Raw genomic sequence first — 15,942 nt, 5'->3', positions numbered from 1 at the left:
TATATATAAATTGAGTTTTGTCATGATAATGAAAATTCGTGCGCACTATAAAACATAATTATCGTGATAAAGCATTTTCACATGGCATCAAAAAAAATGTGACCATTACGTATCTTGGTCTTGAAATCTAATTTACATTCTTGGAAAATAATTCACGTGGATGTCTTTATGACTGCGTAATTTATATATCTTCTCTTTTGTTTATGTAGATGGCTGATCCAACTAGTCCTGAATTTGACATTTTGGACTCAGAATGACTTAAGTACCATCGTTGGATTTCTGATGTGCAAACCACCTTTGTGGCGAAAGACTGCACTGCCACCATCATAACTCTCACCGACCCCAAAGACAATGGACCTTCTAAGAAGGTGAAAGCAAGTGCCTTAATGTTTCTAAGGCGACATATTGATCCTAGCTTACACTGGGAGTATCTTCAGTTGAAGACACCTAAAGAACTGGGATGCCTTTAAGGGACGTTTTGGGAACATTCATGACACTTTGCCCCCAGAACTGACTGTTCAGTGAAATGAAATCCGCTTGCTTAACTACAAAAGGGTCAATGACTTCAACAAGGACATGTTGCGCCTAAAGTCATGTCTCAATTTCTGTGGAAGGGAACTCACAAAAGATGATATGATCCAGAAGACTTTTTCCACTTTTCCTACTTCAACGCTTATACTAGCGAACCAGTATAGGCTGGAGTATGACAACAAAAGAATCACAACCTTCAATAAGTTGATCAACCTATTGCAAGTGGCTGAGAGGCATAATAAGGTTCTTTTGAACAACAATGTCAGGCCCGTTGGGACAAAGAAAATTCCCAAGGCTAATTATGGCAAAGTGAAAGGTGGAAAGAATCCCAATGCAAAGGGGGTTGGACGTGCCGATCCCTACCCACGTGGCAACAATGTACCACGTAGAAAGAGACATGGGGGTCGTGGTATGGGCTGTGGAGGCCCTCCCAAAGTATGGTGCAGAGATGGTGGTGCTGGCTCTAGTGGTCATATAAACAAGGTGCAAAAGGCACCTAAGAACCCTTCAGTCAAAAAGGAAATAGTTGGCAATGAACCATGCTATAGGTGTGAAGTTATTGGGCATTGGTACAAGAACTGCCAAGCAAGCAACAGAGTAGCAGCCACTTACAAGAGGTATAAGGAGTCTAAAAAACAAGAGGTTCACAATATGGAAAAAGAATGCCATGACCTAGATGTCAACCTCACAATTGCAGACTTCAATGGCAACAAGGAACTTGCTCAGTCAATGGATGCTCTAGATTTTAACTTATCTGCTTTATTTTATTTTTCAAACACAGTTGTGAAGGCATAATGCCTCATTTTTTTAATTAGACTATTGCTTGGTCTTAGAGTTTATTTAAATAATGGTTTGATAAATTAGATTTCTGAACAAGACCTTGATTTGATTATCGTTGGCTTATTAATAAATTTTGGATTTTATTCTGAAGCATTGAATTTATTCGATTTTATTTACTACACATATATACATGGTTCAAAATAGCACTATAAAGATGTAAAACAATACATCTAGAAAAATAAAAAAAATAAAAAATTATTAGAATGAAAAGATTATCATTCTACCTAAATAGAAATACTCTAAAAATATGAGATATATTTTTCGAATTATTTAATAATACCTCCTATTTACTTGTAGGAATGAATCGAGGAGAACTTGAGTGCTTAGTTGATGGTGGGACTACCCACAACATATTAAGGAATAAGCAATTATTCATTAAATTAAAGCCTATAATTTCTCTGTGACTACGATGATTGGATCATCACAAGTAATAAAAGGGCGAGGAACTACCAAATTTTTGCTACCTAACGGCACAATGTTTAAAGTCACAGGCGCTCTGTATGCACCAAGATCTAATCGAACCTTGTTAAGTTTCAAAGATATTCGTGCCAACAGTTATCATGTAGAAACCCACTATGAGAATGGAACCGAATACTTTTCTATTACCTCTAATGAATGTGGAAGGAAACGCATTTTAGAGAAACTAATGAGTCAATCTAGTGGACTGTACCTCACTACTGTTCGGATCATTGAATCATATGTTGTCACTAATGAAATGTGGGACACTGACTCATACAAGCTTTGGCATGACCGCCTAGGGCACCCTGGTCATGACATGATGATCCGTATTTTAAAGAACTCACACGGACATCCCTTCTTTAGAGTGAAAAATAAAATGGGACAAAAATCCGCCACACTGCAAGGTATCGGTCCTAGTACTGCTCAAATGCAGCCATTGCCTTCTAAAGTACCAGAAGCATTTCCTCCTTCCCAATATGTCTCATTGACTATTTCAAAGGCACATTACTCATTTTGCAAAGCCTGTTCTTTAGCAAAAACAAGATCAAGACCTTCCTATGCTAAAGATACAAAACAAAACATTTCATTCTTACAAATGATACAAGGAGATATCTGTGGACCTATCCATCCAGAATACGGACCATTCAAGTACTTTATGGTTCTGGTGGATGCTTCGACACGCTGGTCATATGTCGCTTTATTGTCCACAAGAAATGCTGCATTTACAAAACTCCTAGCACAAATTATATGTTTAAGGGCTCACCACCCTGATCACCCCATCAAGTCTATAAGGCTTGATAACGCTGGAGAGTTTACATTAAAAGCATTTGATGATTATTGCATGTCTATTAGGATCGATGTAGAGCATCTTGTATTCCATGTGCATACACAAAATGGTCTCGCAGAAGCCACCATCAAAAGGCTACAGATGGTGGCTAGGACACTAGTTATGTGCACCAACCTGCCTATATCTGCCTAGGGTTTTGCAATATTGCACGCAACTTTACTTATTCGTTTCAGACTCACTGTTAGCCAACCATTTTCTGCGTACCAGTTGATAACTGGATATGAGCCTGACATTTCACACATACGCATATTTGGTTATGCAGTATATGTGCCTATTACGCCCTCACAGCGCACCAAAATGGGTCCTCAGAAACAATTAGGTATTTATGTTAGATACAAATCTCCAACAATTATTAACAGGCGATTTCTTTATTACTAGATTTGCGGATTGTCACTTTGATGAAACAGTCTTCCCGTCGTTAGGGGGAGATAGGAAAAAGGATTTTCCAAGGGAACGACAGGAATTGTCGTGGTTTGTCCACACTCTGTCTTATTTTGATCCCCGGACTTCACAATGTGAAAGTGAAGTGAAAAGAATAATCGATCTTCAGAAAGTAACAGATTTGATGTCTAATGCGTTAACTGATATCGCAAAGTGACGAGATCACATATACCAGCTGCAAATGTGCCTGCAAGGTTAGAAGTCCCTAACAAGGGGAACGGCGCCGTAAATAGAGGAACTGCAACCACACTTAGTGGCGGTGTGGTTGAGGTTGGGGCTTCCCAAAGGAAGAGGGGGAGACCACTTGGTTCGACTGACACTCACCCAAGGAAGAAGAGGGCGAGTAAGGCACAAAATGATCCATTAGTCATCAATGTAGAGAATCCCTCTCATGAGATTGTTTCTGATTATAGTTATGTCCACGAATCAATACTGGAGGACTGTCTGATGTTTAAAATGATTCCAGATACCAAAGAAATCTCCATGGATTATGAGAGTGTGTATGAGTTGATGGAAAGATCTTCCATACACAATAATGATGTATTTGCATAGGCTGTTGCTCAAGAAATTATATAACAGGATGATATCGAACCACGCTCTATTGCAGAATGTCAACAAAGAACAGATTGGCCTAAATGGAAAGAAGCAATCCAGGCAGAACTAGATTCCCTGGTAAAGAGATAGGTATTTGGTCCGGTAGTGCTAACCCCACCAAGTGTAAAGCCTATAGGACAAAAATGGGTTTTTGTCAGAAAGCGTAATGAGAAGAATGAAGTCTTGAGATACAAGGCTCACCTTGTGGCGCAAGGTTTCTTACAACGCCCTGAAATTGACTACGAGGAGACATACTCTCCCGTAATGGATATTATAACATTCCGCTACTTAGTTAGCTTGGTAGTTCCCGAAGGACTGGAAATGCAGCTCATAGATGTGGTTACTACATATCTCTATGGGGATCTTGATTCAGAGATATATATGAAAGTGTCTGATAGCCTTAAATTACCCAATCAAGTGACTCTAAACCACGGAGTGCATTTGCAATTAGGTTGAAACGCTCACTTTACGAATTGAAACAATCTGGGCGGATGTGGTATACCCATCCAAGTGACTGCTTGATTGGGAAGGGATATAAGAACGATGAATTATGCCCCTGCATATTCATAAAGAAAAGGATTAAATTATGTTTAGTCCCTGTACTATGACATTTTTTTCGTTTCAGTCCCTGACATTCTCAATTAATCTGAAAAGTCCCTAACGTCAAAATTTCCATCTGATTGGTCCCTCCCGCGTCAAATTAGAAGTTGGTCTTAGGTGAAATGTCAAATATACCCCTCTGTTATTTCTTTTTCCTTTTTAATTTCTTTTTCTCCTTTTTTTTTCTTTTTCCTTTTTAATTTCTTTTTTTTTCCTTTTTTTCTTTTTTCTTTTTAATTTATTTTTTGCTTTTTTTTTTCTTGTTCCTTTTTAATTTTTTTTCCTTTTTTTTCATTTTAATTTATTTTTTGCTTTTTCTTCTTTTTTTCTTGTTCCTTTTTAATTTCTTTTTTTCCTTTTTTTTTCTTTTCGTTTTGCCTACTTTCTCCTTCTTCAACCCACCAATCCCATTCCGATCAAACTCCACAACCCATCTGTTTCTCTCCCTAAATTGAAACCAAACCCAGCAAAGACCTAGCTTGCCAGTGTAGAGATGGACATCGAGCAAAAGCAAGAGGCTAGGAGCTGATTGATCACTTCTTCACCTTCTCTGAAGCCATCTCCCTCTGTTGGGATCTGCCCTAGCCTCCATCGTCGCTGACGCCATCTCCCAAACACAAGCAGATCCCAATCAGCTAGGAAATTCACCGCTAAACCACTCCCCTCTTGTTTTCACAGCCTACTTCTCTCTCTCCCACTCAAATCTCACTCTCTCTCCACATCAAGCCTCAATTTGGAAACTTTTCACTGAAAACTACCATTTTTTCAGACCCTGAGGTTTTTGGGTCTTGCTCAAAATGGTGATTTGGATTTTGGGTTTGGTTGAAATGATGGTTTTTGATGGCAAAGTTGACCAAAACCAGAAGTGAAGAAGAAGAATAGTGATGGAAAAGAAAAATGGCCGCCGGCTTGGAGAACAATAATTGGGGTTTCGGGTCGATTTGGATTAGTTCATCGACGTAGCGCTACCGATGCAGCAGGATACGTTGGTCATTAAAAAGGAAAAAGAAAAAGGAAAAAAAAATTAAAAAGGAAAAAAGAAAAATAAAAAAAGGAAAAGGAAAAAAGAAATTAAAAATGAAAAAGAAAAAAGAAAAGAAAAAGGGTCGCCGGCGTGGAGAACAAGAAGTCAAGAATTGGGGTTTCGGGTCGATCTGGATTGGTTCGCTGACATGGTGCTCCCGATGCAGCAGGATACGATGGTCATTAAAAAAGAAAAAAGGAAAAAAAAAAGAAATTAAAAAGGAAAAATGAAAAATAAAAAAGGAAAAAAGAAATTAAAAAGGAAAAAGAAAAAAGAAAAAAAGAAAAAAAAAGAAATTAAAAAGGAAAAAAGAAAAAGAAATAACAAAGGGGTATATTGGACATTTCACCTAAGTCCAACTCTTAATTTGAAGCGGGAGGGACCTATTGGAGGGAAATTGTGAGGTCAGGGAGTTTTTAGATTAAATTAGAATGTCAGGGACTGAAACGATGAGAGGGACAAAGTACAAGGACTAAACATAATTTAATCCTAAAGAAAACAAGTTTCGGATTTGCAATTGTGGTTGTATATGTCGATGATATGAGCATAATAAGTACTACTGATGAAATAAGAGAAACCGCAGTTACTTGAAATCCGAATTTGAGATAAAGGATCTTGGGAAAACTCGATTCTATCTAGGCCTTGAACTAGAACATCAAGTTTGTGGAATACTAATCCACCAGTCTGCGTATGTCCAAAAGATGCTCAGGCGATTTAACATGGACAAAGTGCATCCTGCTAGCACTCCCACGATCGGTTGAAGATTGGATGCAAAGAAAGATCCATTTCGTCCAAAGGAAGATGACGAAGAGGTGTTGGGAATTGAAATTGCCTATCTAAGCGCAATAGGTGCATTATTGTACTGAGCACAGTGCACTCGACCAGATATTACATTCTCAGTGAACTTCTTAGCTAGATTTAGCTCAGCGCCAATGCAGTGTCACTGGAATGGTATCAAGAACATTTTTCGATACCTAAAAGGAACCATTGACTTATGACTGTTCTTTCCCTACAGAGAGACAAGTGAGACCGCAGATGGAACTGCAATCCCTAAAGGGAATGTTGATGGCGAAAGCACCACCCACTACACCGAAACCTCAAATAATGTTTTGGCTGATTTTGTTGATACTGGGTACCTCTCTGACCCACATAAAGGTCGTTCCCAAACTGGTTATGTATTTACCATTAGTAACACGGCGATATCTTGGAGATCAACCAAACAAACCCTTGTGGCTACCTCCTTGAACCACTCTGAGATCATTGTTCTATATGAGGTGGTTCGTGAGTGTATATGGCTAAGAGCTAGCATTACACATATTAGAGGGACTAGTGGTTTGAGTTCTACCACTGCAGAGACTACTTGCATTTATGAAGATAATGCAGCTTGCATCGAACAGATGAAGCTAGGTTATATCAAGGGTGATAATACAAAACACATATCGCCAAATTTTTTCTACAATCAGTAACAATATGCTCTCCTCAAGATTCAAGTGAATCAAGTAAGGTCCGAGGAGAATGTGGCAAATTTGTTCACCAAATCATTGCCTAAGGCCATATTTGAGAAACATGTGAAAAACATATGAATGCGAAGACTTTCCAAGCTCCCTTGACTAATGTAAGGATCAAGGGGAGGTGTAGACGTCAGGGGGAGTCTAATACACACATGTCATCATAAATGTAATAGGTGCATTGTGCTCTTTTCCTTCAACCAAGGTTTTTTTTTTCTTTCCCACAGGGTTTTTGTTTTTACTTGGCAAGGTTTTTAGTGAGGCAACAATTCATGCACCATTTCATCTTTGACTTGGCACAAGAGAGAGTGTTAAAGGAAAAACACATTATGTGCCTTCATCAAAGTAACTGACGAAGATGGAATTGAGGAATTAGCGATTACAGTTCAATCATCATTTACTGTTATTATTGTAATTGATATTTCCATTGTAATTCTCTCCTTATATAAAGGGACTATCAAATGAAATGAGTAGACCAATTCCCATTTTACATTTACAACTCTTTGATTTTGCTCTTTGCTGATTACAATATTTATAGGAACTCTCTTATCATCTACATATTTATGTGTTGTACATATTTCTGACTATTTTGTGAAATGACCAACAATACTACATCAAGATGTTTTATTCAAAGCATTACATATACAAGAGTGGAGCAAGTAACAACTTCCGTGGAATATGAATATCAACTAATTCTTTGAACTATACTAGTTTTCCACAATTCCCATGTCAAACAAACCCATGTAGGCTAGGTATGTTTGATAAAGTCCATCAGATTTATTACTTGGTTTCCAAGATTTATTACTCTACTGTTTAAGAAATTTAATTATTTTAGTTTTCATCAATATCTTCATACTGTTTATATAATAGATGCAGTGAAAAGAATTAGGGCTGGCAAATTCTCCCGAATTAAACCGTACCAACTGCATCTGAGCCGAGCCAAGTGAATTGATAGCCGACTTTGTCGATAGCCGAAAACTCAGTACAGATGTACGTAACCGACTACATGAAGACGGTACGGTAATGGTATGTAATTTCATACATTTATGGTATACCATACTGTACCATATAATTTATAAATATTATTTATTTTAGTTTTTATTATTAGTATCAATCACAACCATCTGATTATTTAAGTTTTTATTATTGATGAAATTATGACTGTCCGATACAAATGTTTTTGACAAATCCTAATGGGATTGGATCAATTCATTCCAGTCTCTCATCTTCTCTTTTCTTAGTCTCTCTCAGCCTCTCCGTCAAAACAATACGAAACCAGGAAACCAACCTCTTCATCTCAAATCGGCAAATTCCATCGAAAGTTCGAAACTAATTAAATCATCACTCTCTCAGTCTCTCACCCTCTCTACTCTCCAGACTCTCTCACCCTCTTCATCAAAACCTAGAAACCAATTTTGCAGCTCTCATTTGACACCACCCACAAATCTCCAAAACCCGTCTTTGAAACCCATAAATAATAAACCCAAATCACTACAATGCTTCGTCTATGGTAAAGATACCTTTTAAAATCTGATGGATTTGGAGAATAGTTTACAAAGTATCTGATATTCTGAGTTGGCATAGATTCACCACTGAAGGTATTTGTTCTAGTTAGTTCCCAAACTTTTGTCTCTCGTGCTCTGCAAAATTGATCACCCTATAGACCGTAGTCCCTTTTTTGTTCATTGCTCTTCTATCTATTTTTTTTTCTCAGGTCATAGACTATGAGTAAATTGGTCTAGGAATAAATTGGGTCATTGGAGAATTGAGGCGCAACAACAAACTCGGTTGGAGGCCTAACCGTACCTATCCGACCAATTATATTGGTGTACTAACTTCTTGGTATACCAACTTCTATGGGCGGTAGTGGTAAGGATTTTGGCTAACCAAGTTAAAGCGGTACGGTATATGGTATGGGTCTAGAACCGAGCCCAGCCCTAAAAAGAATTATGCACATGAACTCGCAACTTATACATAGATATTAACAAATTATGAAAAAGCTAATTGTCCTAAGACATTAAGATATTAAAAAAAAAAAAAAAAAGTGAGAGATCAAGAAATATATTTCTGTGCAGCAACATAGTGGGAAAGTTGTATTATTTGTAATGATGTTTTTTTGTTATAGAGTTATCTTTCTAATATGTCACAACTATGTCAAAGCAAATTGAGTAGTCATTTGTGCACTATTTGCTATTTGGTGCTTGTTAGAATATATAGATATTGTAGAGAGTTTGGGTATTATTTCATGATGTTCTCTTATGCTTACTGTAATATGGGGTTCAGAATCTACGTTCCCCCCCCCCCCCCCCCCCCCCAACAAAGAATATATAGATATTGTGGAGAGTTTTGGTATTATTTCATAATGTCTCTTATGCTTATTGTAATATGAGGTTCAGACTCTACGTTCTCGCCCCCACCACCACCACCACAAAAACCCTATTGTATTCTGAAATTTAATTAATCAAAGGTTGAGGGCAGTTGCACCAGCCATTTTAAAAAAAAATGGATGAAGAATTGTATACGATGAATCTTTTTTCTCACATTTAATACATTTGGTGATATACAATATTCATTTCCAGTACTCATGTAGAATTAGAGTGATTGTTAGGTAGACTCTGTTTCATAAGTTATTCATTTCCATTTCTGAAACAACGTAAACATATTGAGCATGATTAACATTCTCATCATACTGTTAGATGAGATGAGATTCTAATCGAGCTAGGGTACAATTCAATGTTTTAGACTTCAAAGTAGTGAATTATCCGTGAAGAATTATAACGTGAGTTAGTCGATAAGCAGTAAATAATTTGGGGTCTTGAGGAGTAATTAAATTTGTTGAGGAAGTTAACCCCTCATCTTGTTCTTGATTATCTCAGACTACACTTGTTCTTCAGTATTGCTTGTATCTGAATTAAGTAGACAACTATATAGTGTGGAGGTTAAGGAACTCTTCCCCTTTAACGTGATTTCGAATTCACTTTGGATGCAAAATTACTGTAGTACGGTAATAATTATATTCCTAACTGTGAAGTGTTTGAGAGGAAATATCTCACATTCGAAAAGTGATAAATAAAATATAATTTAAAAGGGGGTGGATCACACCCAATTATACTGGCTATGATTAAAACCTAACACCTAACGGGTGTTTAAGTCAGGATAATATCGGTACAATGGTGGATCAGGGGTCACACTTGTCTTTGTTTAATATGGTATCAGAGTAGATCCTTATTCAATTACGTCGCCATCATGGATCCGGATTTGGGTTCATTAATTGATTCACCAGTCTCTTCTCCAATCATGGACCTAGTTTGGGTTCATTAAAGCCATCAGAAAATTCTGATTGGATTATTATCAAGTGTCCGATGTGGGCCTTGGATTGTTATGTGATTGGTCAAGTCGCTAATGTGAGACTTGTGACCCGATTTCCAATGTGGAATTGGGTTCGTCAATTAATTTCACGTGCATACTTAGAGCTAGGTTGCACATGAGGAGACATGTTGGAGAGGAAAGATCTCACATTGAAAAAAGTGATAAATAAAATATAACTTATAAGTGGGTGGATCACACATAATTGTACCGAGACCTTTTGTGTTAAAACCCGACACCTACCGAGTGGTTAAGTTGGGACAGTATCTGTATAATTGTGAGCTACGGGCCACACTTGTTGCTGTTTAACATGAAATATCTTAGCTCGTAAATAAAACCTTATCCAATACTGCATATACATAAAAGGAAGGATATGCTTTTTTGTCTCGATTAATTCTGGGTCCTTTTCATTTTAGTCTCAATTAGTTCTTGGCTCTCTGTCTCTTTATATATATATTTTTTCTGTTAATTACTATGGATTGGATGCCATCTATTTTTAGACTAGTCTTTAGTTAGGAATACTCTCTACTCTGAAAGAAATTGAAACTTGTTATGATCTAGAGTGCTCTGATCTTTTCAGAAGATTCCTCATTTACTTATTTCCAACCTTACGAGTTAACATGGGCAAGAGAGGGAGGGGGAGATATATATATATATATATGAGAGAACTATTAAACTCAACCTGAACTGTTCGTGTAAATTGCAGTTTTGGATGCCTTAACGATCATCAATTTGACTGAAAATTTGCATAAGTGATCTATTTTAAAAGCTAAGTAGTTCACCGAGAGAACTATTATGGTAGTGTTTTATTTAGCTTTAAAACACCTGTATCAACATGCATGGGGTGCACTCCACTGGCTTAGAATGAAATATATGTTGTTCATTTGAAAATTCAGTTCGTGATGCAGTTATCTCATGGCCATGGTGGTAACTCGGATCATGATCATCTCTAAAAAAAAAAAAAAAAAAAGGGACGTATCGTCCTTTGAAAAACATAAACATAACGTTCACATATATATATTTTTTTTTATATAAAGAGTTCATAGCATTAATATGACCCTGAATCATGGGTTAGAATAGTACAAAAGACTACTCTGTATACACATTGATAGCGCAGAGTAGTGTATGTTAGCAAAAACACCTCGCCTCGTAGGCAATCTCTTCTACCTGACTCCAAACGCCGAGCATGCAATTGTGATACGTTGAAACCAAGTACTTCTACAAAGGCTCCTAGAGGAGCTTCAACGAGCATAGACAAGACAAACCCGATCGAGCTAAAAATGATCGAGATTTGTCACCTAACTAACGACTCAAGAACTAAAGAAGCCTAGACTGGGCCGAAGCCCACTAAAACAATCCCCTATAGAACAAGGGGTTTATTGACAAATAAAAAACAAGCAAAACTAATTAAGAGCAGCAGCCCAAAAGCCCAAGAGAGGCCCAGCCCAGACGCAAACCAAAATCTGGCCCAGCCCTGCTTCGCTGTGCAGCATCATTAGACCCAACGACCACCGCCTCCGTCTCACAGACTGGATCACCATCAGAGCCAGATGAACCTTGACATCATCTCCAGAGGGCTTGCCGCAACAATCCTCCCAAAAAACCGCACCCCGATCCGCCGCCTCTGTGGTACCAAACATAGCCGTCACCATCTGGTGACAACCTTACACCAACACACAACCGCTGCCGTCTGGTGAGACCATCCCACGCCGCCTAGCGCCGACCCATGAAACCAATCATGATCATACCGCCTCAAGCGTTGCAGTGAGACTAGACCACAGACTGACCACCACCATTGATCCGCCTCCAAGCAAAGCCATCCCAAGCCCGAAGGCAAGCCAAAACACCACCCGTCCGGCAGCAGCTCTATAGCATCAACGCAACCAAGGTCAACACCAACGCTGGGCCGCCGCCGGACGAGCGCCACTAGAAGAAGAGGAGGAGACTTGGACGGCTATGGGAGAGAGAGAAAGCTAGGGTTTTTCCATATGTGCGGTTTTATGTGATAAACATAACGTACACATTGTCAATAGGTGTTATGTTTATGTTCTTTTTTTTTTTTTTTGAAAGGATGTTTATGTTCTTTAAAACTTAGAATGAGTTGCATGTAGTATTGAAATAGTAAAAAAAGAAAATATATTTAACAAAAATATTCCAAAAGAAGTTCATTATTAACAAAGACAATGGCAGTTACAGGATGTTAATTATGATCTATATGTTTCATCAAACAGCCAATAGAGGATTAGAGTATAGAACTCTGGCCATATTAAACCCTACCCAATCCAATTAAGAACACAAAAGTCTCCCAATGTTTCACTTTTACAAATTACGGAAATCAATAAGAACTTCCTAACATATTTTCTTATATATTATTAGCATCCTTTAAGTTCACAAAGTGAAGTCAATCCTAAATTTTTATTGAGACTCAATCATGAGATGATAAATGTAATATTGACGGAGATTAAATATCCAAGTTTTTGACGGAGGCAAATTCATTTGAAGTAGGGATGGCAATAATCCCCATCGGGTAGGGTACCCATCGGGTATTCGACCCTAATGGGGAGAAATTCGGGGGAAAACGGGTAATGGGATGGGGATCCCCAGTATTCGATTTCTGAAATCGGGTACGGGGTGGGGATGGTATTTTGATCCCCATCCCCATACCCACCCAATAAGAATGATCTAATATATATATATATATATATATATATATATATATATATATATATATATATATATATATATATATATATTATTTATAAATAAATATCTATGTAAACTTCATCTTTTTGTCAATATTTAAATTCTGTCAATATATTTTTGATAGTATTCAATTCACCTTGTTAGAGTGAATGAGAAGTTGTTAGGTTACACTAAGCAGTTGATTGTGGAATTTTTTTGTCGAATGCTGACTGTTTTTGTTCTTTTTTAAGTGAGACTTGTATTTGTTTTTGTTTGATTGAAATAAAGAATTTATTTTATGTTGATGTTTGATATTAACTTCATACTTTACAATCAATAATTATTTGTATGAATTTTTATATAATAAATTAGTAATATTGTTAACGGGGATTGGGGCGGGTACGGGGACCTAATCCCCAATGGAGACGGGGACGGGGAATCCCCAGTTTCTTATTACGGGGATTGGGGCGGGTAAGGGGATGGGGAATGAAGTCGGGTATGGGGATGGTAATTTAATCTCCTTACCCTACCCTCCCCATTGCCATCCCTAATTTGAAGGGAGATAGATTGTTCTGCAATCCATAACACTGACACCATATCCAACCCTTTCTAGAAGCTTATTCATTGAGATTAATTATCACAATGATTTCTATACTTAACTCCCACCCTCCTCATACCTCTATCCAAGAAGTTGTGAGTAGTTTGTAGACGAATAAGTAGTTTGATAAGGAATGAGGATCTTAATGCGCTGCTTAACTCTAAAGTTACAAATTTATCTCACGAAATAATTTTTTCTTAATTAATTTAATTTTCTCCAATATCTTCATCTACTTGATAAACCCAAATTAATAACGATAATGAAAATAATTACATGTCTCGTTCAACACATATGTACATTACCAAAAAACTAATATTGCCTTAAGAAATCGGGAAATATCAATGAAGAACTAGATAAATCTCTTGGTGTCACATTTTTATGATGAGAAAAAGAAATGCCATTACAATATTCATTTCCATTGCTCATGTAGATTCAGAGTGTTTGTTTGGTAGGCTATTTAATTTTCACTAGTTATTTACTGGAACACCAAAACATATTGAGCGTGTAAAACATATCGCGGTTAAAATTTTCAAAATGTCGGTACTAGCTAAATTCTCATTCTGGTGACAAACTACTAGCCATCAACAGTTGCACAGCGTGCCGATTGATTTTTTCTCATGTGAAAAAGTAACTTTTTTTTAATAAAAATTCTTGGGCTAAATACTAGTTAGTACCCTGTGGTTTAGGTCCAAAATCAATTCAGTCCCTAGACTTCTAATTTCATCAAAAACACCCCTGCACTTTCAATTTTGATCTAATAGGTCCAATTCGTTAATATTCTGTTATGAGTTCAAGTTATAGTTGGATTATTTGTTGAAAAACTATTTATTTTTAATAGTAGGACTCACTCCTAAATTGACTATGCAGACCACCTCAACACCACATCATAAAACATAGGCCATATATGAGCCACATTAACAAGTTAAATAACTCAATTGTCGGAAAACTAACAAATTGGACATATTAGATCAAAATTGAAAGTGCAGGGGTGTTTTTGATGAAATTAGAAGTTCAGGGACTGAATTGATTTTGGACCTAAACAACAGGGTAGTAATTTGTATTTAGCCCAAAATTCTTTTACTGAAGTTCAAAAAGTCTTTTAAAAACAAGATTAGCCTCAGACCAACCATTACAGGAGTTGACCTAAAATTTATATCTACACGTACCCAACAAATAGTTGGAATTTGGTAATATTTTTTGTACGGAGAAATCAAAATCCAAGACAATGTAGGGAAAGGCTTCCTTCATCTTCACAGTTCACACCAATATATCTGTGGTTATTGGTCGACTTCATTTACAAGCAATAGTACCATATTCGAGAACAAGTTGAGTTTAAGATAATCAAGAACAAGGTAAAGGGTTTAACTTCCTAAACATAATCGTTTATCCTGAATGACCCAACACCATTTACTGCCTTACCAGCATTATAATTCTTCACGGGTAATTCACTTCATTGTAGTCTTATCATTGAATTTCCAATAATGCCATAGCTCGTGAGTAATGCATTATGAACATATCCATGAGGGATAGTTGGTGATAGCATTCATTATTTCACAATGATGTACGTGTATTTCTAATCTCTTTAAATTCTGTTTTTGGCCTGCATCATGACCATTTTAGACTATTACAACTTTTTACATAATTTTCTTGTATGTGACATATTTTAAAGTATCATAAAAATTTTCACAAATCTTTAGGTAGAGTTACTTCGACATTAAACTTTCAATTTGGGTATTGAGCAAGTGTTGACCGTTGTCTTTGACAATCAGAGGAACTATGAAAACTAGTAGGGAAAGAGTAGTCACTCTTCTTCTTGCTACGATCTCTGATATCCAGAGCATAACGACCCACGAAGGCTTATTTTTGGGAATTATGAGATAGATTTGTCTAAAGCTATATGGAAATATCGCTTTGTTTTTAACAATATGGCCATTGAGTGTCACGTATGCAATTTTAACATTAATTAACATCAATGTATTAAAAGTATTAAATTAGACACTTTTTTGGTTTAGGCACCTTAGTTATTAATTCAACTTTATCATTTTAAGAATTAGCAACTTAAAACTTCTTATATGTTAACTACTTGATTGGTAAGATTGGTCGAGCGACCTAGTATTTAACTTCCACTAATTGTGGTTAGCGGGTTTGAGGGGCATTCGGGTTCGTGCACCTGCTGTAGTAGATTAATCTGGCTTTACTGAGATACTCTCGTAGACTTCAGTTCAAATAGTGACTGGGTGAATATGTTACTAACTCGCTAACAATCTCCAATAACACAAAATTCTTATATGTTCACAAAGTAACCTCAATTACCTCACAAACAAAAACAAAACAAAAAATCCAATGTTAAGATTTTGAAGGGGTTGCAATTTTGGGTGGTTTTTTCCTTGATAAAAAACAAAAGCCCATGGCTGCTTTCATGGGATTCTTCTCAGTTTCTGAGAGACAGATC

Source organism: Rosa rugosa, chromosome 2, assembly GCF_958449725.1.
Source record: "Rosa rugosa chromosome 2, drRosRugo1.1, whole genome shotgun sequence".
In the NCBI taxonomy this organism is placed as follows: domain Eukaryota; kingdom Viridiplantae; phylum Streptophyta; class Magnoliopsida; order Rosales; family Rosaceae; genus Rosa; species Rosa rugosa.
The sequence above is the reverse complement of the archived record's forward strand: the minus strand, read 5'-3'. Positions refer to the sequence as shown.